The 23,855-nt window shown below is 43.4% G+C and overlaps 1 protein-coding gene across 1 annotated transcript in view; it reads left to right on the top strand.

The window, feature by feature from the left end:
* The window catches only part of ctnnd2b (catenin (cadherin-associated protein), delta 2b), a 154,520-nt gene that overhangs the window by 54,565 nt on the left and 76,100 nt on the right, over window positions 1–23,855 (top strand). The window lies entirely within an intron of this gene.

Below are 23,855 nucleotides of genomic sequence, written 5' to 3'. Positions count from 1 at the left end.
TGTCGTGCTAACATACAAACCTAATCTCTTGAAATCTCACTCATTTTCTCATTGTGTGTGACAACATATCCCAGAATACTTTTTGCAGCAGCAGCAGCAGCATTAGAGAGCAAAATGACTTCCTTTTGCTGCAAAAATTGTGCCAACTCTGTCTATATAGCACTCCAGTTTGATCAAAGTGGCTGCTTTTGGTAGTTTAAATGAATTTTGGCTCAGGTCTAATGGTGCAAATCAAGTCCTCAGTGTTGCAAACAAGACACGCTATTTATTATCCATTAAAAACAGCGATTACTCCTCGCAAAGAATCAATGTGCACCTGTCACAGGTGTCCATTGGTTTGCTTTTTTGTGGTGAGAGGGAGTAGTGTACGTGTAAGTGTACACAACGTGAAGAGACGGTCATATTATCTGCTGCTGATTGAGTTTGGACCTGAGCACACATTCCATACCAGCCCTAATGTGAAACCAGCGCTCATGACACAATAGTGTTAATGCACTTAGCCTGCCTCTCAGGACAATGTAACACGATTAAAGCCCCTGTCTCTATTTCTCTGCTGCGCTCTCTCTCCTGCACGCACATAAATAAACGCACACAATCCATCATCTTCTCTCCTCTTTGATTCCGTTAAGCGAGCGGGGATTCCATCCGTCTCGAACTAATTACTCATCCGCCGGCATTGTAATTCTCGTTTCAATTTGAGGGGTGGACCGACAAAGAGTGGGGAGATGGTCTAAAACCGATCCATTCACGAGGATAATTAACTGGTGCATGCGTTTAAAACTGCAGCGACGTGGGAGATGGAAGAGGTGTGGAGTCCAAAAAAACACGTCTTCCACTTCATCACCCAGCTGCACGCAGATGGAATAAAGGCTGCCATCTTTAAACTCCAATGGATGGGTTTATTATTTAGCGAGGAGCAGAGCGTCTTCTGCATTACACTGTCTTCCATTGCTTTTTATAGGCCATCCACTTTGTTTGACTTGGAGGTAATTACCAAATGGACAAATGGTTTGGCAAAACACACAAGTCCACTGAGGCAATATGCTGGAGGTTTGTAGTGCCCAAAGCATGTAGGATTTATTGTTCAATTTAATCTGAAGCATTAGTATTGTTGCTGTTCTGAGTAGTTTTATTCATCACTGCTTGTCCCAGTGAACAGAACAGGCACATTTAAGGCAGCATTTAATGGGCAGCTACAGTACATGTACAGGAATTCATCTTGGCAGCATTTGTAGACACTGTGCACAGTAATGAAATCAGGAGCTTGAATATTTTTTTTTAAGCCATGTAAACTACTTTAAGCTCCAGTTGTTGCTGTGTTCTGAGTTTACTGCTTTTGTCATTTTGGTGTATGTTACTTCGTTCCTTTTATTTTCTCGGTTTGTGTTTAGCTGTATGTTAGCATGGCCTGGATTCATTTTGGATGGTGCAGTGTTTTGTTTTCTTATTTAGCGAGGCATGTTAGCTGATAAAAGTTTATTTTTGTCAGTCGTCTGGCTCACCATGTTCTAAATCCAGACTGTCCAGTTTCGGATCAGGACAATGCAGCAATCAGGTCATTTCTCACCACTAGCAAGAGCTAATTTATTGGCGTTGTGCAGGTTAGAATTACTGATGCATGAATCCTCAGCTGTTTGCTGTAGTGTGTTAACAAACAATGACGCTTCATACCCGACCTTGGAAACAGTGGAAACAACAAAAGTTCCACTTTTTAGATTTGTTTCCTGAGCTAAGGTGAGTTTATCTTTAGCCTATGTTACACTACTTGTTTCTTCTCAACTCATAATTACCTGAAAGGTCAGGAAGGACTCAATCACCTCTTTAAACAGCACATTAAATGTGTCATTAGGAGGATGATGCTGTTTGATAGTTCAGATTTTCATCTGTAATAATATCTAATGTGTCAGATGTGAAAGTGCTCTGGCCAGGAAGCATGTGTTCGTGTTCTTTTGTAAACTCTTTCACATCCAGGCTTATTGTCCCTCCCACAGGAGCAGCTCTAGTTTCTACTCCCAGACAAACCACAGGTTCATAGACTGAGGCACAGTACATATAATATGACCAGTGTTGTAATGACCAGGGACAATACAATGGCTGTGTGGGGGCATCAGACACCTTGATGCCTGTGCTAGATAGAAAGTAGGAAGCAGTGCTCAGTGTGGCCTTTTCATGGGCTTGTCCTGTAGGAGAGAAAATAAAAACTCCCACTAACCCTTATAGCTACTGAAAATACAGATTTTTTTTGTGAATCACCAAAACCAATTAATGTGAATGATGCACCAAATCTTTCAGTGGTTTTTAGTTGGTGGTCCTTTCAGTTGACTTTCTTTGTCTTTAATATTTGGATTTTACAACTCCATTTAAAACCAAGCAATGGCGTTACCGAGGTGATGGCAGTCCGTCCCCAGACAGACAAGTTAAACCACACAAAAGTTGAATTCTGAATCAGTGTTAAGTGCAGCGGGTGCTGGCGGCTTAGGAATCCTGTTGTGTTGTGCAAGATAAAGACTTTCAGAGGTGCTAATGAGCTCTTCAGCTCTGCCTTTGTTTCCAGTTTTAATCAGTCACCACAGGTCACAGTGTCTGCCACGACATATGCTGCTGCTTTATCACTTCAAAAAGCACAAATCCACTGTGTGACGGTGTGTGTGTATGTGTGCGTGTGCATGTGTGTGTCAAACTGAGACAATGTTTTTGTCTGTGGGAAGAAGAGGGTGACATATGTTGCCTCATCGGTTAAATGACCCTCCCTCCTTAAATGTCATGGTTGCAAATGATACTTCGGTAGCTCTCCTGGGCTTACATGACATAAGAGGTGGACGGATTGCCAGCGCATCACAGTTAGGAGTTATTACTTTGAGCCCTGTAGCGGTTTCACCTGCGTCTGATTGGACATACAAAAACACGTTCACCTGTCAGACTTGCTCAGAGCATCGTTTTGGTGCATTTTTAAATCGGCCCTGGAGCGGTTGGTTGACTCTGATCTCGCCCGGTTACATCATGTGTTATCAATCTCTGATTTGGGAGTTAAAAGAAACAGAGTAGCCTGTATAGAATGTAAGAAGGGAGGAAGCACCCTAGAGAACAAGAGCGGTATCTCCCCCGGTTGGTGTAGCTCAATAGTGTTTGCCTGCTCCCTGGCTACAGTCCCTTTATCTAATCATCCAAGTGGACCTCTGACAGTGAGCACACACCCAGTAGACACAGATATCTGAGCTCTGGCGGCACAGCGGTGGCCACTCCGCTCTGCTGGCTGAGGAATAGCCACCCCCCAGGGCCGCCGATTTGTCTGCCTCCTACGGCTGTGCATTTCTGACGCGTTTGTGTGGTAATCGGACGTGCGGCTGCGTGTTTGTCTGGCCGCTGATCGGGGAGCGCATGTACATAAGCGCTGGCTGTAACCGCAGCGCCCGGCGAGTCCCACCGACACTCGTCTGGCGGGAAAAATGGGACCCATCCATGAGCCCAGTGAGGGCCCATTACCCAGAAGCTGTCAAGCCGCTCGGCTGCCAGCTTAGACACAAGCAGCGTGTCCCTGCCGCTGCGCCTCCTCAGCACACATACACTAACAGAGACGTTTCAGAGGGGTGCAGCTGCACTGAGAACTGTAACCTGTTTTATCAAACTGAAAAACTCTGAAGCATTACAGTTCCATAGAACATTTCCGGTGAATATCAGGCCTGTCAGAATTAGAATTAGGTTTTACTGTTGACTAAAATGAAAAACAGGTAATTTTCCCTTAACTCATCAAAGAGAGCTATGCATCATGTATAAACTCATACTCCTTGTGATGTTTAGTACGAGGTTTTAATAGGACTCCACCGCCAAGTTGAGACTGAGCAGGCAGGAGGCCGGAGTGTGAGTAATAAACAGTTTTAATGAGTGTTCCAGATCAAACTAGTCAGAGTACTGGCAAACGGACAGGGTTCAGAGGAGCTTAATCTAATGGTTTCCAGGTCCGAAGCTGGGGAAGCAGACGGACGGGGTCCAGAGGTGGAGGTTTGGTTGAATAGCTGCACGTGGTCTCGCAGGGAGAGAAGACCGGCGGGGCACAGGCGAGGGCCGGTGACTGGATTCACCACACTGGCAGGAGGACAACTCAACAAATGCTGGTCGGATCTCCGGGATTGATATGTGTGGTCAGGTGTTCTGGACTGAATGATTGAACACACCTGTGCTCCATCAGTGAGGGGGCTGGCCCAGCCTGTCGGCCCCGCCCTCTCAGACAGACAGGGGAGAGACAGACAAGAGACAACAGGAGCACAACAGGGGAAAAAGGAGGAGAGTCTGTAGATCATCACCCTCCATCACCTTTTCACACATTATTTGTAGAAAATAAAAGCTTTGTTAAAACTATTTTTTAATCTTTTTGCCCTAAATTGGCATTGTTTGTCCAATGATAAGAAAGAATCAGTCTGACAGCTCCTGGAATCCTGTAAGTCATGGACATTAGTCTGATGTGAACAGTCCTGTCTGACCAAACTCAAGCAGGCTCGTCTGTAAAGAAGCAGAATGGACTAAATTGGGGCAGAAGAGGCATCCGATCCAAACTGGAAAATTGTGACTGGCCTCATTTCATCATCAACAGATTACATCATGTGAGACGCATTCCAGTAGGCAGCATTAAGGTGTGGATGAAGCATTACAACAGCCCCTCCACAGCCCCACAGAGAAAACTAACCAACAAAATCCTGTTTGATTCCTGTTCCGTCTGCCGTCGCTCCCACTCTCCATCCTCTTCTATGCAATAGAATCGAATGTTGCTCATGTCATGCAAGGTGTACTTGCTAAAATACTGTTATTTCGTTTTCTTTGGCATGCTAGCAGTTATGATAAAATGCGTATTTTCAGCATCAAATGACCTTGTCAGGAGGAACCAGAAAGTAGTGAAAATAAGAAAGTGGAGAGTCAGAGCAGCGAGCGAGCAGGCAGTGGTGGAGACACCACCTGTGGCAGGCTGCGGTAGCTCCTGCTAGCAGTGTAGCCAAGTTGGGTCGAGGTCTTTCACCCCATTGAGAAACGTTTCTCATAGCACTGTCCTCTGTGGTTAGGGTTAGGGTTTAGGTGGGGTTATGGTTAGGTCTTCTTCTCCTCTTCTCTTAGCAGGTAGCGGTTAGCATTTACCATTAGCATTAGCATTGGCATTAGCATTGGCATTAGCATTGGCATTAGCATTGGCATTAGCTAGATGGTTGCATCGGAACTGTATTGTCTTCTTCTGTTCTTCCTAGTGGCTAGCATTAGCATTAGCTAAATGGTAGCATCGGTATTGGCCACTACCTGGAGCATGTCCTAAACAGGCCTGGGTCAGTTGAACGTGGCAGTGCTGTTTGGATTGGGTAGGAGCAGTGTGAACTGGCACTAGGGGGGGTGACTCTGGGACGCCGGAGTTCACTGCCTAGCCTCCTGGAGGTGTAGTGGGACGAAATAGGCGAAACACCGTTGAAGGGAGGTTTCCACCTGATGACCCCCAGAGATGTGTTGGCAGGTATAGAGGCAGATTAGGGCTCCAAGGTTCTTCACTGAGAATGAATCCTCTTTTTGAACACAAGCCTTTCATTTTTAAGTCAGTTCCCAATCTACCTGCCCTCTGTCTGCACCTGGGTCCTATCTACCTGTCCTATCAGTGATGAAATATTTTCATTTATTAGTGTTTTAAGTTATGTAGGCATATGTTGCTTGAAATTGACTTTCAAATGCAACACATCTAGCACCTTGCCTTATTTATTCACTTCTTTACTATAAATCCCATAGCCCCAACAACACATTAGTTAAACCCCCATCTATAACCTCAGCAAGAACAACTCTCTGACTCCACATATGCACATTCCACATGACATATAGAAACATGGCTGTGATATTGTTGCTGAGGAAACATGCCATGCCACATTCCCATACCATCTGGGCACATTCGTAGCCACTTGTAAAGTGGGCCAATTACGTAACAGACAAATAAATTTTGCACACTTCATGTTCATCCTCTGATGTTTTCAAACGAAACCCACAAAAAAGACTGTGAGAGTCACAGTGACGAGTCTGCACTTCGCTGCACGCCGCTGAGTCATACAGGATGCATACTGCAGCTGCTACCTGTGCGAAGCAGCAGAGTGAGTTAATGTCTCGCTCATAGTGGCGTAAAGCTGCGCTCAGTACAGCCGAGCCGCACGCTTAGATGTGGTTGCGGACTTGAGGCGTCAGAGACGCGGCGAGAAGAGAGATCAGAAAGAGAAGGGCTGGCAGAGAGACAAGCAGAGAGAGACGGCGTTAGAGGAAAGAGGAGCCAGTCTGGTGACTGGTGCGTTTGATTGATTTTGTGCAGTAGCTTTCCTGTGACTGACACTTGTAGTCAATTGCAGCTGCAGTTTGATGTCACTGCTGTAATCCTACACAGACATTGTTTTAGAGAGAAGCTGCCATTTCGTGGGTTATTGCAGAATGGTGGGACATGACAAAAACAATGGTTTAATGCGCGGCTGTACACTGATTATACTGTAGGCAAATTTTAATCAGGAAGCTCTTGTGAATAAATGTGCACCATATTCATTAACATGATGTCTTTATTATTAGCCTTTGAACAATAATGTTCTGTTTGGGATCCTGGAGACTGTGGGAACCTCTTTCACAGCTCAATAAACATACGTAACACTTTTTCAATGACTTTTCCTAATTTTATTAGAATTGTTTAGTGTTAATTTGTCACAAAAAAAAAAAGATTTCCATTTCCATTTTGCCAGTATTGTTGGTTAGAGTTCCAGGGTAAGTATAGTTAGAATTAGTTCATTTAGGAGAGGCTGCTGTACCTGTTGCATCATGATCGTTCTGCAATATTCACCAAGTGTATTCCAAGTGATTTTCTTGCTTGATTAGGGTAACACTTAGTTTCACTTGTGCAGAAGACTTACCAAAAGTCCAGTGTGCAGAGCTGTGGCCGATAGACCCCTGACTCACTGTTAGAACAGCTGAAGGCTGAAGAATGTCTCTGTGTGGAGTCCCATCAGGACCAGCAGCGCCTCGCACGCATGCGGCGAGTTGCTCATTTTGCTTAAAACCTTTCCCCGTGAATGACTTTTCAGTAAAAAGTATTATATTGTATGTTTGTTCATGTACAGCCTGAATAACCTTCAAACATTTCTGTACTCATAAAGATGCTTTATGGCCGTTTCCTTGTCTGCTTCATGAAATGCGCCAGCTCCTTTTTACCACTTTGTACTGGGTTTGAATAAAAGAACATATATTTACAGGATTAAAGAGTTCTGCGGGACCCCAAACAATGTGGAAGTTTCAATGCTAATTTGACCTACTTTAGTGAATGCAGTGAACTTCTTTGCTGTGTGAGTGACCCTTTATTCTACTCAGGATCACCAGTGTGTTTTTGTTTGTTTCTCCGGGCTTTTTTTTTTTTGGGGGGGGGGTGGATATTTTAAACTCTATCATGCCCATAAACTGCATCATCTGGAATCATATTACACGCTCCTCTCCAAATGCCAGCGCTCTGAATGGCTGTGCTGTCGTGCCTGGATGAAACGCACGCAGACTTCTCAGTTAAAGGCCACTACCTCTCAGCCAATGTCCCCGAATTCTGAGCACAGCTCGGGTGAACCGTCTGGTATTTTGAACAGCCGAGGCTCTAAAAGTTTCGACTGAGTGAAAGGAAAAGAAAAAGGGAAAATGTCTTGATATTGGCAAAGCAAACCCTGGTGTAACATCAGAGCAGCGCACTCATGTCAGTGAATAATCTGTGATCTGTAGATTTCTGTATTTCTTTCCGACATTAGAGGCCTCAAATATTGAATAACATCAATACTCTCATTTACACTCAGCACTTCATCTGTTTCTTCATCATTAGTATTTAAATTATCCATGTCTTTATCAGCACGGAACTATGCAAATACAAGGAGCATAATAATGATGATGATGGTGTTGTTCTTGCTGACGGAGGTGATGAGGATGTTCATTTTTAAACCCCCATTGATCCAGAGGAGGCTGACTGCTTGATGATGACTGTGGCGGATTCATGCGTGTGTTCTCCATATTGATCTGCGAGTGAGAGGAAATGGGGAGGAGGGTGCGAGTTACATTTTAAACACTAGCATTGGGTGTGATCCAATACCGAACTCTGCGTATTGATCTCCTGGAGGGAGTGTGGAACAGAGGAGGAGAACGGGGAGAAGGTCAGCCGGCTGTGCGGAGCTCTCCCTGTTGCAGGTGCATGCGGAGGAGAGTGAGGCAGGATGGGACGTTTGGATGTAGCGTAGCTGGAGTGAACCTGGTTCATCATTTCCAGGTTTTCAGAAGTATTGGGATCGCTCAGAAATGCCTGTGCATTGTTTGTTCCAGACTCGTGTACGATGATTTGACGCCAGCTTTTATCTAGCAGTAAACTCAATGCAATTTCACACGCTGTGATTTCAGCTGCGAGAGCGGAAGTAGAAAACTATGGACTGTTTTTCTGTAATGGAGAAGAGGTTTGTTTTGCACTTATTCTTTTAATGTTATCGGCAAAAAAGGACAAGCATTGTCAGTTTACTTCATGACAGACAGGGCCCGATTAGCGGACAAGCTGTGGACCCTTTGGGGCTTTGTGGTTGTAGTAATTTGATTTATTACATATTTGTTTGGGAATATGCACCACTAGGACACAATATATCATCACCTGTCTTGCCTGCCTGTCTTGGTAAAGCAGCCTTTGCTGAATATATTTTTGTTCAACCAAATTACAACAAAAAGGGGACCGGTAGTGGCCTGGTAATCCTTCTGAATTGCAGTTTGACTTCATTCATTCAGCCTCACATTGAGTTCAATCTATTTCTATTGAGTTTTGTTGTAAATAAATAGCTGCGAGTGATTTATTCGCCCTGCTGACTCCAGCTTCAGTTGTCATGGAAGCTGGTAGCAGTTGCTACAGTATGAATTTAATGTTTTTCAAAATGATGAAATGGTGATTTACGGGTTGTTCTTTCTCTCCAACAACCTCTACAGCTGTGCTGATCTGAGCCCTGCTTGTCCCAATTATTGTGGCCATTTTTCTGTAGCTATTTTTCATGGCTGTAACTAGGTTGGAGGACCCTCAAGGGACCACTCTGACCTGCAAGGCAAGGGTCACGTGATAAAGACAGCTGACTGCATTAAAGGCTAGTTTTCAGCAGCCTTGCTAGCTTGTGTACTTGTATTGTGATCTGTAAAGAAGTGCATGACACAGCAGTCCCTCAGAAGTCAGTAGAGCTATTCAGTGTTTAGCTTTGACAGAGCAGTACCTCGTCACTGTGATTTGAATGCAATGCATGCACTTGCACAAAGCAAACTTCCCTCTAAAATATGCAGAAGTAACGTATCGTTAAACACGTTTTGAAAACCACTGTCAAGGATCCATTCAGTTGCGTTCCAGGTTTATGTATTACAACAGTATTATGACATCGTTTTCCCTCAAACTCTTTAATGTGTGTGTATGTCGCTCTGCAAAATACTTCCTCCAGCTCTGCTTACAAGGTCTGTGTGAGGAAATAACAGATAATGACAAGGAAACAGCTCAATGTCATTGTAGTGAAGACAGCAAATGTTATTTTTTTAATCCGCCCAACTAAAATGTGTTCACTGTAGCACTTTTTAGTAAAAACTCCAAAAGCAACATTATCCAAGCCGCAGTGTGGTGTTTATGATAATATGACAATAAGAGCAAGTGGAGCCACTTCTGTCTGAGATGTGGGCAGTGATGTTGAGGTCCAGCAGCCTACTTTCACCACAATGCTCCCATTCATCTACGACCATTAGGTCAAAGAGTCTTCCTGCTTTTGTGCACTTAGACTGAGGCATAATTTTCAGCTTCAGTGTTAAATGAGGATAGAGAGAAATGGAAAAAAAAATGAATGTGAGGAGGAACGTCGAGAAAAAAGCGGTTGGAGGGTTGAAAAGAGGACAGACGGGGATAGAGAGCCAACATGGATGCTGAGGAAGAAGGGGGGTTTTGGAGAGGGAGGGAGCGAGGGAATAATAAGATGAGCCAGGAGGCAAAGAGGGGGGGTAGGGGGGTGGGTTGGGCTGTGAGATGCATTCTCATGTTAAGCCCTTTTAACCTGCTAGCCTGCAAACACACACTGAGTTAGCATGAGTCACTCAGAGGCCCAGACACTTAATAAGCCTAATATCCTCCACCGTCACAGGCAGGCTCTGTCTGTCACACTCCACTATGGGTGTGTGTGTGTGTGTGTGTGTGTGTGTGTGTGTGCTAGTACAATCATCTGCGACTATATTATTGATCTGCCAGTAGAACGGAGACAGAACTGTCACAGTTAAGCTCAGATGAAAACCTTCTTAGTCCACACACACACACACACACACACACACACACACACACACACACACACACACACACACACACACTGGGAGATTTCACACACAGACACACAAACATGCACTTTAACACACAAATACATATTCATGCTGACTTGAAAGAGAAAAAAAAGCCTGTTCAGAAGCACACAAGCTTAAATACAGTATTTTGGTAGACTGGAGGAAATGCAATGCAAAGCTGCTAATGCAGTGTTTTGGACACATTTTGTGAAAAGAAAAACAGACGACTGTTTTTCCTCAGAGACATTTATTAATACCGTGTTGGCATTATTTGCCTGTAAGTCATTTCTGTCCAGAAATGACTCCTACTGCAAAAAGAAGTTGTCTTTGTGTTTGTTTTGATAGTGTTCTCATGAAGGCTAATTGCACTAAACTGTGTCAGAGAGGTGTTGATTAGTGACATTAGAGTGTAGTTAGTGACCTCAATTGGAATCATTATTTCCCCCGTTTCCATGTGATATATACTGTGCAAAGCATCTCCATCTTCACATACTGAAGACAGCACCAAACCGCTGTTAAAAATCATGGATACTCCTCACAGAAGTGATGGGATGTGAGGGGCTAAACTGAATAGAATCAAAGAGATCACACGAATGATGCAAACCGCCTCAAGGCCCCACATCACAATAAATCCACATGACTTAGGTTGCTATGGTAATATGTGATCTTTGGTGCACAATATAGTAAAGGTAATGGAGGAATCTCACAGAACAAGGCTGCAATGCATGTTTTAAATGATTTTTTTTACACACATAACGAAATAGTTTACAGCAGCCACTTTCAACTGAATAAGAAATATTTGTGTTGCTTGCTGATGGAGTTTCAGTACACCGGTTTCTTTCACACATGTGACCATCAGGCCTTCACCAAGCCCTAGGTGAACATGACAACAAAGCCTTGAGGCAGTTTGCATCATTCAAAGCGCCTGAGTCACACATTTGGACACATTTCACTGAATTTGCCCAGTTGTAACCTCTACATGGATGCTGCCCACAGAAACTGATGAAAATATAGAGGGGGCAGCCGTGGCCTAGAGGTTGGAAAAGAGGGCTATATGGTCCTTGGGCACTTGATGCGGCAGCCCACTACTCCTGCATGTTGCATGTTGCATGTGTGTGTTTCAAAAAACAGTGATGGGTGAAATGCAGAGAAGAATTTCCCAGTTTGGGATCAATAACGTATATAAAATTAATAAAAAATAAATAAATAAAAAAAATGCAAACTGTCCTCTAATCAGCCCTAAGTAGGTCATTTGTTGTATTGTTGTGTGTTGGAGTGCAGCTCGCTGATATCAAAAGCTGTAAAATATGTAATAATTCTGACTGCACTGAACACTATACACCAGTATTACCAGTCCTCCAGCAGCCTCACAGACAGCCTGAATGTTTTCAATCAAACTTTGCGAGAACACTGGTTTTACAATCCAAACCAGGATAGGTGACTCATACCAATTCAAAGCGCCTGAGTCACACATTTGGACAATGGGAACGGATGCGAAAATCACACACAGCGGTATGAGATGAACTGTTAACAGCAGTCATGGCGGATTCAAAGCTGAGCACACCTGGGAGTCCGGCACGGCACGGCGGGACTGAGGACAGAGCGTCGGCCATTTTGGCCCCAAACTGATGTTTTCCTTAATTTAGCTCTGGAAATCTGCCATCCGGTGAAGTGGGCTTGGCTGAACCCGATCGATGTTGATAAGCAGACCTGGCACATGGCTTCTGATGGTGTGTGTACGTGTGCACGCCAGGCGTGTGCAACAGGCCAAGTCCAAAGCCGGCGAATTGATTTGACATCTAGCTAGCTGGAGAGAGGATAGCCGCAGCTTTGGCTTGTCAATCTGGAGAGAGGGAAAACACACACACAGTGCGCTGCTGCTACAGCCCTGACGGCTGGCCTGAACACGGCGTATCGGCTTTCAGAGCAGAAGCTCGGGGGGGACACAGATTCCCCGCAGAAGGAAGCATTTTCCTCCCCTGATGCGGCCTTCTTTGCTACATCAAGAGCAAATGAGAGAGTATGTTATCGGAATGATGCGTAACAGAGTTGAAGCACTCTGTCGATTATAAGACGAAACCTCAATTCCTGCAGGAGGAAAAGCACTGCTGTCTTTTTAATAAACGGCCTCTGAACAGTTATCCCAAAGGGAGGCTTTGTCTATTGACAGTCGCGCTTATTTATAGCTCTTGACAGGCTCAATATTTCGGCCCTTGATAGCTGCAAAAAAGGGGGGGAGGAGATGTGAGGCGTGCTGGCCTACTGAAGTCAGCACACATCAGCTTTTGTTTGTACAGTCCTCGGCTGGAAAAGATGACTGATCATGCCACTCTGTGATGTCCTGGAGCGCTGCTCTCTTGGACTCTTTGTAGTCATGCAAAAGGCTTGTTTTTTTTTTTTTTTATTCTGTTTCGAAGGAAGGCTCCGACGCCTGCACAGCGCCACGAGAGAGACGTGTCACAGCCAATCATTTTCTGACATCGTGTTTGTCGAGAAATATCTCTGCCCACATCTCGTTTTGAGACATCCAGACTGATTGGCAGCGCTGTACAGTTTTGGCACGTGGATTATTTATCTGCCAAGAGAAACACGTCCGCAGACACCTCTAGGAATGCTCGATGTCTCTGGGCGGTTCTGGAAAGACCGACTGGTCTCACACAGAGAACCAACATGTCTCCCCGCTCGCTTCTCATTTAACTTCTGGCCCTGAGTCAAAATGGCCGCCTACCACACTGGCAGACTAGGAAGTCAATCTGACCAATTTAGTGGGTCACAGGAGACTTCTGCTTCTCTCTCCCCGTCTCCCTGCCTCTCTCGCTCGAACCATTTGTTTGGAGCATGTGGACGGGCTAACAGAAATGGCGAGCTGCGCCTCGTCCCGCTGCGCTTTAATCACCCGCTTCAAAGGGTCTCGTGTTTCTCTCTGTCTAGATGGCAGAGGGGAGGAAAATGAGGCTCTACTCCACCTCGGCTGAATTCCTGCACATCAGACCCAGACGAGACTGATATCTCCCTTCACCTTCACTGTCCCAGCTCCAGTTCGGCAGCTCATGCTGAGCTTTTTATTAAAAAGGAACTGAATTTCACTAAAAAATATTATCGGTCGCAGCCAGACACAGAGCTCTGCATTCACTTAGTGCTGCTTCCTTTGGTGATTAAAATCTGCTGCTGCACTACTGACAACAAGCATTATTTTCTTTGCACTTGCAGCAAAAGTTAAACTTTTTTGAAAAAAAAAATTCTGCTTCTCTTTTGCCTTAGTAATGATGTATGTGCTCCAACAGACACGCTCATCATGCGATGAGGTGATACTGGTGCTGACACACATAAACATCAAGTACAGACGTATGTGTTGTCTGAGGATCAGCTCACTAATATCTTTGCTGCTTCAAACAAAGTCTTATTTCTAAGATTTTGCTCTTTTTTTTTTATTTGATGCCCCACGTTGACATTGTTTGTCAGTGCTTTCTGAAACACATATGATGATGATCAAAGTAAATTAAGGTCTGATAAAGTTTCCGCAGTTTACTTGGTTAAAAACACTATGACTGATTTTTATGGCCACTTGGGGGCAGTGGAAACATATATACATGTAGCAGTTTTGGAACATTAACATTAGCATTCATTTGGAGTCATGTTTCTGGCCACCTGATGAATATAAGTCCAATAGTCACTCCCTTTTAGCTCTGTTTTTGTTCTCTACCAACTCCTGAGGAAAATAAATACATAAAATACTCCACCGCGTTAACCAGCTAGTTGCTAACTGTCATTGTCTGCTGTTTGGTGCTGAGCAGGCAGTGTACAGTTGGGTTTTTTAGAGCTTTTCTCTGCCTGCTGCTGCTGAAAATAACGCCATGAAGCTATGAAGCTCCGTAAAGCCAAGCAGAGCTGCAGATTCAGGTGATGACTCTCTGTAGGTTCATCACTACGACTTTGACACTGGCTCATTGTTTTCACATTGACATTTGATGCATTGTTACTTTAAAGATATCTGTTATAGCCATTCAGTAGAAGCCAGTTTTGACCACCAGTAGCGCTATAGAGCAATATTTTGCTCTCCTTTTTGTTTGTATTACACATTAGGAAGCATAAGCATGTGTGTGACCACAGCTGGTAGCAGTTATGTGCCAAGAAATGTAGAAATGCATCAACGGCTACCAAACACATGGATGTCGATGTGAGGTTAAATATTTTAAAAATCAGATTTGGAGATGTTTTATGAAGAAATATCTGCATTGAGCGCCTTTACTGGATCTCAAGGATGCACACAATGTATTTTTGAAAGAAAGAGTAATTACAAATAACCAAAAACTTATTTTGGTTACAGGAAAAAAAACAGGGTGGCTTTAAGGTTTGGTTAAGCTTAATCAATTTAGACTTGGGTAAAGTTAAGGGAGGATTGTGGTGTTTGTGTAAAAGAACCCCTCCTTGCTCAAGGACCCCTCAACAGGTCAAACTCCAACTTGCACAGAGGCTTAAACCTTGGTTTGGAGAATTTTACCTCATTATACCATCCTGCTGTGCATTATGTACTACATGGCCCTTCTCTGAGCAGCAATGTTCAACAGTCTCAGAGGCTGCTGACATTTTCAACCCGCTGAATTCTTTCCTCTCTTGAGATATGAGATGCAGGGGAGTTAGATAGTACCCAGACAAAGCAGCAACAGTTGGCTATTGTTCCAACATAATGCGCAATTAGGTAAAACTCAGGTGACCGGGCAAGATAAAGCACGTAGTTACAGAGCACACCGGGGTCCTCCATCTTCCTGCTCAGACTGTAATTAAAGGTCCACAATAGCCGTTCTGGGATGTGCCTGGGCCTTTTCCCCTGGCTGTCTGATGGGCTGTCTGACTGCCACCATTGCAGCTGGAAACTCGTGCTGGAGTCACATTTTAATAATATCAGCGTCCCTGAACTCAGCATCTATCTTCCTCTGTAGCTCGGCCATGTGTGTATATCTGTATTCTCTCGGGATCTACAGTGTGAAGTGTTTCAGGCCGTCTTGTAACTCTCACTGGTCCTGTACAGTATCAAGCTTCCAAGTGCGCCTTGAATATCACATGCTCCATATGCACTGATGTGTGTCTCCAAGCTGGTCTGATGTTAAGAGGCTGATCATAAGTGTCATGTCCAACTAGTGGCTTTGTGTGCTGTAACAGGTTCTTGCTGCATTGCTTTACTCAGCTTGCATCTGCTCTCAAACAACACTGGTGTTAGCAGTAACCACTCCCGGTCCGAAAGTACTTTAGGAGTAAAAGCTGTTTGAGGGAAGATATAGAAGCTGTTGTTCTGATGTGTATTTAGTTTAGGATGACAGAATTGGCTGCAATGCCGACTAAACACCCGATGCAGGATCAATGATCAAAGATCTTCTGTGGATATCTGTAGGATGGCAAATTGGACAAAGATTGCTATCATTTTAGAGCACTTGAAGCAAGCTAATATCAACGGTATGACTTACTGTTTAGAGCCGAGCCATTGGGTGTAGTTCCTGCTCCCACTGGGATCAGCCAGTGAATTATGGCTCTCTTTGAAGTCATTTCAGCTTGTGATACTGCCTGTCTCGTGTTGCATTATATGGCTGTTTTCCTGCAGCTTCTGACAGACACACTGGTATCACTCCCAGGGAAAAAAAACTTGTGACATTTACACAAAGCTCTCTGAAGCAAACCGGCTTTTTGCTATTTCGCAGCTCTGAGGGTGTATACTCTCAGAGAGTCAGTCTAACACCAGCTCCCAGCCTAGTAAAGGTCATATTTGGGATCATGGTCTGTCTGTGTTTGTCATCTACATGTGTAGAGACAGAATATTGTGGACATCACCATAGCAACAAAGTTTACACAGCGGATGTTTTTTCATGTCTCAGGATTCCTGCTGTTATCAGCTATCCACCTTTCTCTTAAACAGGCAATTGCATGGCAGCGGCTCAGATTCCCACTGAGGTCGCCCGTGGTAAAACATGTATGTGCACATGATGCTGTAAATGTTTCATCGTCAAGCAAGTTTTCATGTTTGATGACTTTTCCAGAGAACTAGCTGCATGTGGGCTGCGCTAGTCAGTATTTAAATGAACAGTGGGTCAAATTACTCAAATGAAGTCTCACGAAAGAGGTCGTTCATAGTGACAAACCCAAGAATTATCACTCAACCCTCCAAGCTTTATGTCCTGTTTGAGCTAACATTTTGAATTTACAAAATATACTGCATGATTCACCACCCAGAGCCAGTTCCATTTCTTGGGATTTGGTGGAGAGCAAAACACAGCTAACAGGATCGTGACTGCTGGACTGACACTTGTCAGTCGGCCAGAACCAACCTCAAAGGGCCCTGTCTGCTGGAAGTGGAAATGGGCAATTGCTTGCTAACATGTTAGCCATATCAGCTCAAGGACAAGTTTGTCAGGCAGTGGACTTCTGCTTCCTTATCAATTCTGTCTAAAGGAGCAATATTTTAAACAGCTGCAATTAAAAGCTGCATCAACAGATGTTTTAAAAGCACATTTAAAAGTGAAACTTCGAACAAATGAATTCTCCATCTCAATGACTTGGAGCGATGTAACATGTGTCACAATGAAGTCCCAACACATAACAGACATATTAGATGGGTGACAAATCCAAGAGAAAACACCATAACAGGTCTTTGGGTGTTGGGCTGTCAAGAGAAGGAAGGTTAAACACTATTCCTCTAAAAATTATCCCCTCATTTGGTATTTCGATGATGGTGAAGGAGAGATCTGGTGACTGTGAAAGCCACAGAATATGATCCGCATCACTTTCATATCCATCAAACCATTCAGTGAGCCCTCATGCCCTCTATGGAGGTATGCATTTTGTTATGTTTCTCCACCTTCACTATTTATTCAGGCTTTTTCTTTCATTTATCACATTGAGACCATCTAAAATGAACAGCATCACAGTATTTGATGCTACAAACAAATTTTAGGATCAGAGTGTTGTCTGGTGGTCTGCAGAAATTCACGATTATGTGAAAAGCAAAGTCAAGCGGCAGTGATTGATTGTCGAAGAAGCGAAGAGAATGAATTTCGATGAAGCCTCTGGGAATAAAGCATGTATACTTTTCTTTGAGTGGTAGAGGAGAAGCTTTGATGTGACACATTTTAATGCTAATTTCGACTTTATTTAGATGACTACAAGCTTTTCAAAAGTGCAGCGTCAGTTGTGATGAGATTGCGAATCAAATTGCGTGAGATATGAATAAAGCATCTAAAGGTAAATGTGAATATTGTAGCTGACAACCTGTGATTAATGCCTCAATGAAATGTGTGCATAAAATAAGATCTGTTTGCAGAATTCATCCACTTTGTTTGTACGAGAAAAGCCTTTGGGTACAAGTCGTTTTTTATCTAAAATCTGTAAAATAAAAAATGGTCTGGAGTAAATTAACAAGCACACTGTGGCTTTAGCTTCTGAATCTAAATTAGCGTTGATACAAGCATTGGCTGCGTTATTGTTTGATGGCTTCCAAGAGCTAAAAAGGCCTTTTCTTTTCTTTCTTTGTGTTTTTTTTTTCTTTATGGGTGGCTCTATTATCTAACAGCTCTGTCTACAAGAGGGCCGGCCATTGTGGTCAGCACAGATAACAGATAATATGCATGGCATGGAAATAGATGGATTATATGGACTGGGTTCAGAATGTGTTTATTGGGTGGATAAAATGACAGGATTTTCATTGCTATCTCTGGCATTCGCTCTTTTAAGCCTCCCTCATTGGATTTAGAAGAGCTCTCCTCTCTTTCTCGCCCTCTCTGTCTCACATTCTGACTCTCATCTGTTATCCCTCTCTCTGTGTATTATATTCCCACTTTCATTTTCTACTCCTCTCTCTGCCTGTGTATTATGTTCCTTCGCTCCACATCTCCGTCTCTCTCTCTCTCCTCTCTAACCTTTTCTGCTCTTTCTATTTTCACGTCCCAGACCAGTCAGTCGGATGAGGTGGCCGGAGAGCAGTGGTTTGATTCGAGACATTACCTGTTTTTCTCTAGGAATAGCACCAAATGGCCAAAATGTGCTCTTAAAAGTGGCTGAAAATATCAGATTAGAATGATAACAGGGGTTGATCATTATTTGAAATTACCGAGCATTACGCTTCCCATCTGTTCTTTTAGCCAACTGAAAATAACAGCTTTACCAAGTGGAGTTTTTAACTAAAATTGTCATAACTGAGCTCAAGTATTGCAATCATGGGCTTTTTCCCTAACTTGCTATTTACTTGATAGAAATTATCACTCAAATTGTCCCCTTATCTTGACATACATTCCCACTTTTTTTCAATATTATCTGTCTAATAATTGTTTTTTTTTTTATGTAACTGTATTATTGCTGTAAAATGACCAGACCAGTGACAGATAATGTGCCATTTGGACCCTGTTTCTTGTTCAGCAGCATCAGGTTTTGTTTTGAGTCTCGCAAAGTCTCACATCTTTCCTTTTATAGTCTGAATATAATCTTTTAGTTGATTAGCTGATAGCTGATTAATATCAGGTGAGCCATACGTTAAGCATAATAGAGCCATAGTTTTGCTCAGGGTCTGATGCTTGTGTGCTATTTGTGTCTTTTGCTGCTGTTCCCAAGAACACACAGGCATCATATTCATATGCTTAATATACTGCTAATCTACTTTGCCAATTTGTTTTGGAGGAATGATTGAAGCCAATGATTTATTTTTTTTTTACAATCCAGTCAGGTGATATACTGTGCAAAAGTCATAAGGTTTTGGTTGATAGCAGAGTTTGACATCAGAGACAGGGTTTGTTCCCTGCGTCCTATGTGTTGTTGAATTGAAGTCACAGGCTCCCAGCAGCCAGGCCGTGGACCAGTAGGCCTTTGAACACTTGCTGTGATGATTACAGATCTTAAATCTCTTAATAGGCAACTATCAGCTAATTTTGATGTTATTACATTGAACTTGGTCCAGTCTTTTCTGCATTTCCAGTGCCATCGCAGTACATGTTGTTCACACACAGTATGAACAACATCAGGTCAGTACTTTTTTAAAACTCAGGAATCGACTGTGGTGGATGATATTTAGTTGACAAGTCATCGTACGCTGTTGCTCAAACCTAGGATGAGTTGGTGTTTGCTCATTTTGATTGTTTGGGTTGATCAAAGAGGTTGCAGTCTGTAGTTGTCCATTCAATAACCTATACTATGCAAAAGCAAAGGAGTAGACCTGCCACACACGAAAACCAGTGTTGAGCCCTGTGCACTCAACACACATGCGCTGTCTTGTATACACACAAACTAAGCCACACTGACACCTGCACATTCATGTACACAGCATTATATCATTAGCGTGATGAAGTGCCATGCCATGGCGCGACCTGCAGCAGGCCAGTTGATCACGCCGTCAATTAGTTCTCTCTCGGCCCACTAATTACACTGTCACATCCTGTTGACGCGCCAGAGAGATTCGATGGGGGAAACACTAACTCTCTGGGTTTCCAGGGCCAAGAGGTCAATGAGGTGTTTCAGATACTGAGGCCTGATTAGATGTACCTGGTGGCCAGGAGGAGGAGGGGGAGGCCTGCTTGTGTGGGCAGAGAGGAGGGGGAGAGAAAGAAGAGAGGCAGAGAAGGCTCAGGTTGTAGAGAGTCAGCCATTATTTGTACTGTGACGTTGGTGGGACAATAACCGAGCCACCGGAATTATTGAAAAATCTGCATCTCCAGAACCCCAAGTGACGCCTTGAAATTGTTTGTGTTGTCCGACCAACCCTCCAAACCCCTAAGATATTCATCCTACAACAATATGAGACAGAAAAAGCATCAAACAATTGTGAGGGATGGCAAATAGGTGAGTCAGTCGGCGCAGCATGTCGATCCACACCTTTGCTCCAGACTGAAATATTGGATGAATTTCCATGATATTTTGTACAGACTGTCATGGTCCCCTGAGGATGAAGCCTGCTGACTCTGATGATCCCCTGATTGGATGGATTGCCATAAAATCTGTCCACTCACCGGTACCGGAATGTGAATAACTTTGGTGATTAGGGTTAGGGGTAGGTTTTCATCTAGGGCCATAATTAAATGAATCATTTCCCGAATACTTTGGTTTACTTTGGTGCAAAACTAACAACATTCCCTCCCCTTCCCTTTCCTCAGCCTCAGCTGTACTTTGTCTTTGGTGCAGACACTAAGATGCTGAACATGGTATTATGCCTGTTAAACATCAGCATGTTAACATTGGCAACATTGTTAGCATTTTGCTCAAAGTAGAGCTTCACAGAGCTGCAAGTGTGGCTGCAGACTCTTTGTCTCATTACTTGTTAAATGACTTAAACAATTATTCAAATATCATTCAAAATTGTTGGTGATTAATCTCCCGTTAATCGACGTAAATGATTTATCAGCTAATTGCCTTTGCAGTAATAGACATACAGCAAACGGCTGAGCTTACTGAGCTGATTGGCAGGCAGCAGAGTAGAAATGTGGTCGTCTCATTTCACCCAGTAATCACACCCTGACTCTGATTCATGAGCCGATCCAGCCGAGTTAGACTGAGCATCGTCCTGCTGTAGTGCAGTCTAGTTTAGCCTATTCTCCTCCAAGATATCCTGTTATATCCTGATCTAATTCTGTTCTCTTCTCTTCTTTTCTGCTTTCCCCCGGTCTTATCTGTTCTTGTCTCGTCTGTTCTGGTCTGTTTTGATCTCCCTGATAATATGAACAAATTCCTGCATTTTTCCCCCCAGCGCGGACAGAAATCTGAAACCCTCTGGACTGTTTTATATTTCAGCTCCAGCCCCTGTTGATGATAACACCACTTGGCCTCTTTCCTTGCAGTATCCAACGAGGTTTCCACCTGAGCACTCAGCTCGCATTTAGCTTTACCTACATCACGTCCTGGGCGTCGGTAAATAACACCTCTAGTCAGGCATTTTCAAGAGCACTGAGGCAACATTTTGACACCAGCAAATGCAGGAAAAGAATGTGAGGACCAGTCTGTCCTGCCCTTTAAAATAAAATATTGACTCAGCCTCTGCCATCAGTACTGGCTGTCTGAACACAGACAAGTGATAATAATCCTCATCATCCTGCCCCATCCAAGGTGTATGCCTGATATAAACACACTCCATCCTCCAAGACACCCAGGTTCACTCGCTCCCTGCTCCCTTGCTTTGTGTGCGCCTCCTTTGTGTAGCAGTGTGTCCTGTGTATAGTTTTTGTGTGTGTGCGCATATGTGGGGGTGGATTGTTTGGTATAATAACGCCTGATGAATGAGGAGTCTGCTTTGCTGACAGAGGGTCCCATTAACATGTATCGCCTGGCTCCCCCTCACAATCCGTCACACAGCACATACACACACGCAGAATGGAGGTAATCAATGGGATGATTTAATAGCATCTGTTCTGTGTCCGCAGGGAGCGAATAGCATCCATCGCTATGTTTCGCTATGGCGACTGTGGGTTACAGATATGGGGGATTTCATACCAAAATGCTTTCCATACAGCAATGTTGACAAGAGAGAATATTGCAACCTGATAGTCATCAGTCAACATTTGAAAGAAGATTGATGCGACTCTTGTGTCTGTAGCTGGAGCCAGCAGGCAATTAGCTTAGCATAAAGACTGGGAGAAATTAGATTTTCCAAAGTTTAAAAAATCTGTCTCTCAAAGACACAACTTGATACACACAAAGACACACAGTAACATGTTGATTAGTGAGCTTTAGAGGTGCTGGCAGTCAGTAGTGGGTATCTTTATAGTTATGGACAGATTCAGGCTAACTTTCCCCTCTGCTTTCAGTCTTTGAAATGAGCCAATCAGCGGCTTTTCTCGCTTTATATATCGCATATGGACTTGAAAGTGTTTTTTATCTTGCATAAAGAAGTCATCATGTATTTTCTAGTTGTCCACTTCTGAAGCCCACAGGGGTAGCATGTAAACAACTTTCAAGTGTTGCTTTTTTATGAACAAGCGGTTGGTCATCCACCAATCAAGGCAGACTTTAAATGCAGCGCTCGACCCAAATGAGACTGTTGGATTCGACGGGCTTGAGACGGGAACGCTTTGGAAAACTCAAATCAAGTGATCATCAGAGACGCTTTCATGCACAGTGTCTCAAACTGTAAGGGGTGTATGATATATACAGTGTGTGGAGCTTTGAAATCTGCTATACTTTTTGGCAGTTAATTATCTGTACTGCATTGTGCCTGCGGTAAACTTATATCATTACGTGGCTTGGGTTGTAGCAGGGTGGCTAATGTTAGCATGCTGGGATTGATCTGCCGTATTGACTGTCCTGCCAGTAAATTCAGCCAGTTCAGCTCAACAGTGTTGCTACCCTGGTAGAAAATGAAAAGCCATCTAACCTGCACACAGCAGATTTATGTATAGTTTAAAGCTTGCCAGTCTTTCAGGCATCTTCTGACATCTCACATGAATATATAGTGAACATGCTAATAAAGATTCCGTTAACTGAGCAAAGATAAGTACAGTCTGAGACTTGACAGGGCTAACCGACTGGGCTATTAGCTTTTTTTGGAAACCCAGTCAAGCAGTCTTTACAGCCGTGCACTCATCTGACAAATGGCCTGAGAGACATATAAATGATAACTCCTGTTGTGTATACAGGGTAAGGAGTAAAGCCTGCAGCATATGAGTTGAGAGGTGTGGATCTATAGCAGTAAACACTATTGATCATATGTCAGAGATGCTCCAACTGCAGGAAACACCCTATCAATTAACAACTCAAGGCTAAACTGGACGGATGCTATTTGCTTCCCATTCTCTTAAACTAATGGCTGTGAAAAGGCTCCACTGTGTAGATTTGTACCTTCATATTCTTTTCCTTAAATGAGGGCTAGTGACTGTAAAAACCTGTCCATGCCAACTTGGTAGTGGTCATTACAGGGCAGATATCTTTTGTGGTCTCTGTTATTAGCACTGTAGTTTATAATGTATCAAAGCACTAGTGGAAAACTGCAGCACGTGGCAGCAAATCAAGAAGCTAATCAGACATATGCACAGCAGCACAGTCAGCCTACTTAGAAACAAAAGACAACATCTGGTACAGTTTGTTAAGGTGTTTACAATAAGTGTAAGCCCACTGTAGGTGTTGTTCCTAATCAGACAATAAAGTAAAGAAATAAAGGTAGTGGTTCCACTCGTACATACATATAGATGTATATATACTGTGTACAGAGGGTTAGGGCTTGGGAGCCATGTTTAGCTGCACTGTGGCTATTTCAGGGTTACATATTACTAAACAATGAAACCCTAAAAATTAAGACTGGGTTGTAAAAAGTTGAACAAAATTATTGCCCTATAACCAATGTTGAGCTTTTAGAGTATGATAGTTACTATGAGTTGTGAATATTTATTGTTGCAATGTCCAAAAATGTTAGCAATCAATCATTTTTGCTTTCAGTCATGAGTTCTGTTGAAACCGTAAATTAGCTGTGGGCATTTGCATCCAATAGCAGATGATTGCATTTACAGACATAATTAAATTGCGTTGAACTGCGTTATCTTCTGAGCAGGGAA

The sequence above is a fragment of the Chelmon rostratus genome, chromosome 12 (genome assembly GCF_017976325.1).
Source record: "Chelmon rostratus isolate fCheRos1 chromosome 12, fCheRos1.pri, whole genome shotgun sequence".
Classification (NCBI taxonomy): domain Eukaryota; kingdom Metazoa; phylum Chordata; class Actinopteri; order Chaetodontiformes; family Chaetodontidae; genus Chelmon; species Chelmon rostratus.
The sequence above is the reverse complement of the archived record's forward strand: the minus strand, read 5'-3'. Positions and strand labels throughout refer to the sequence as shown.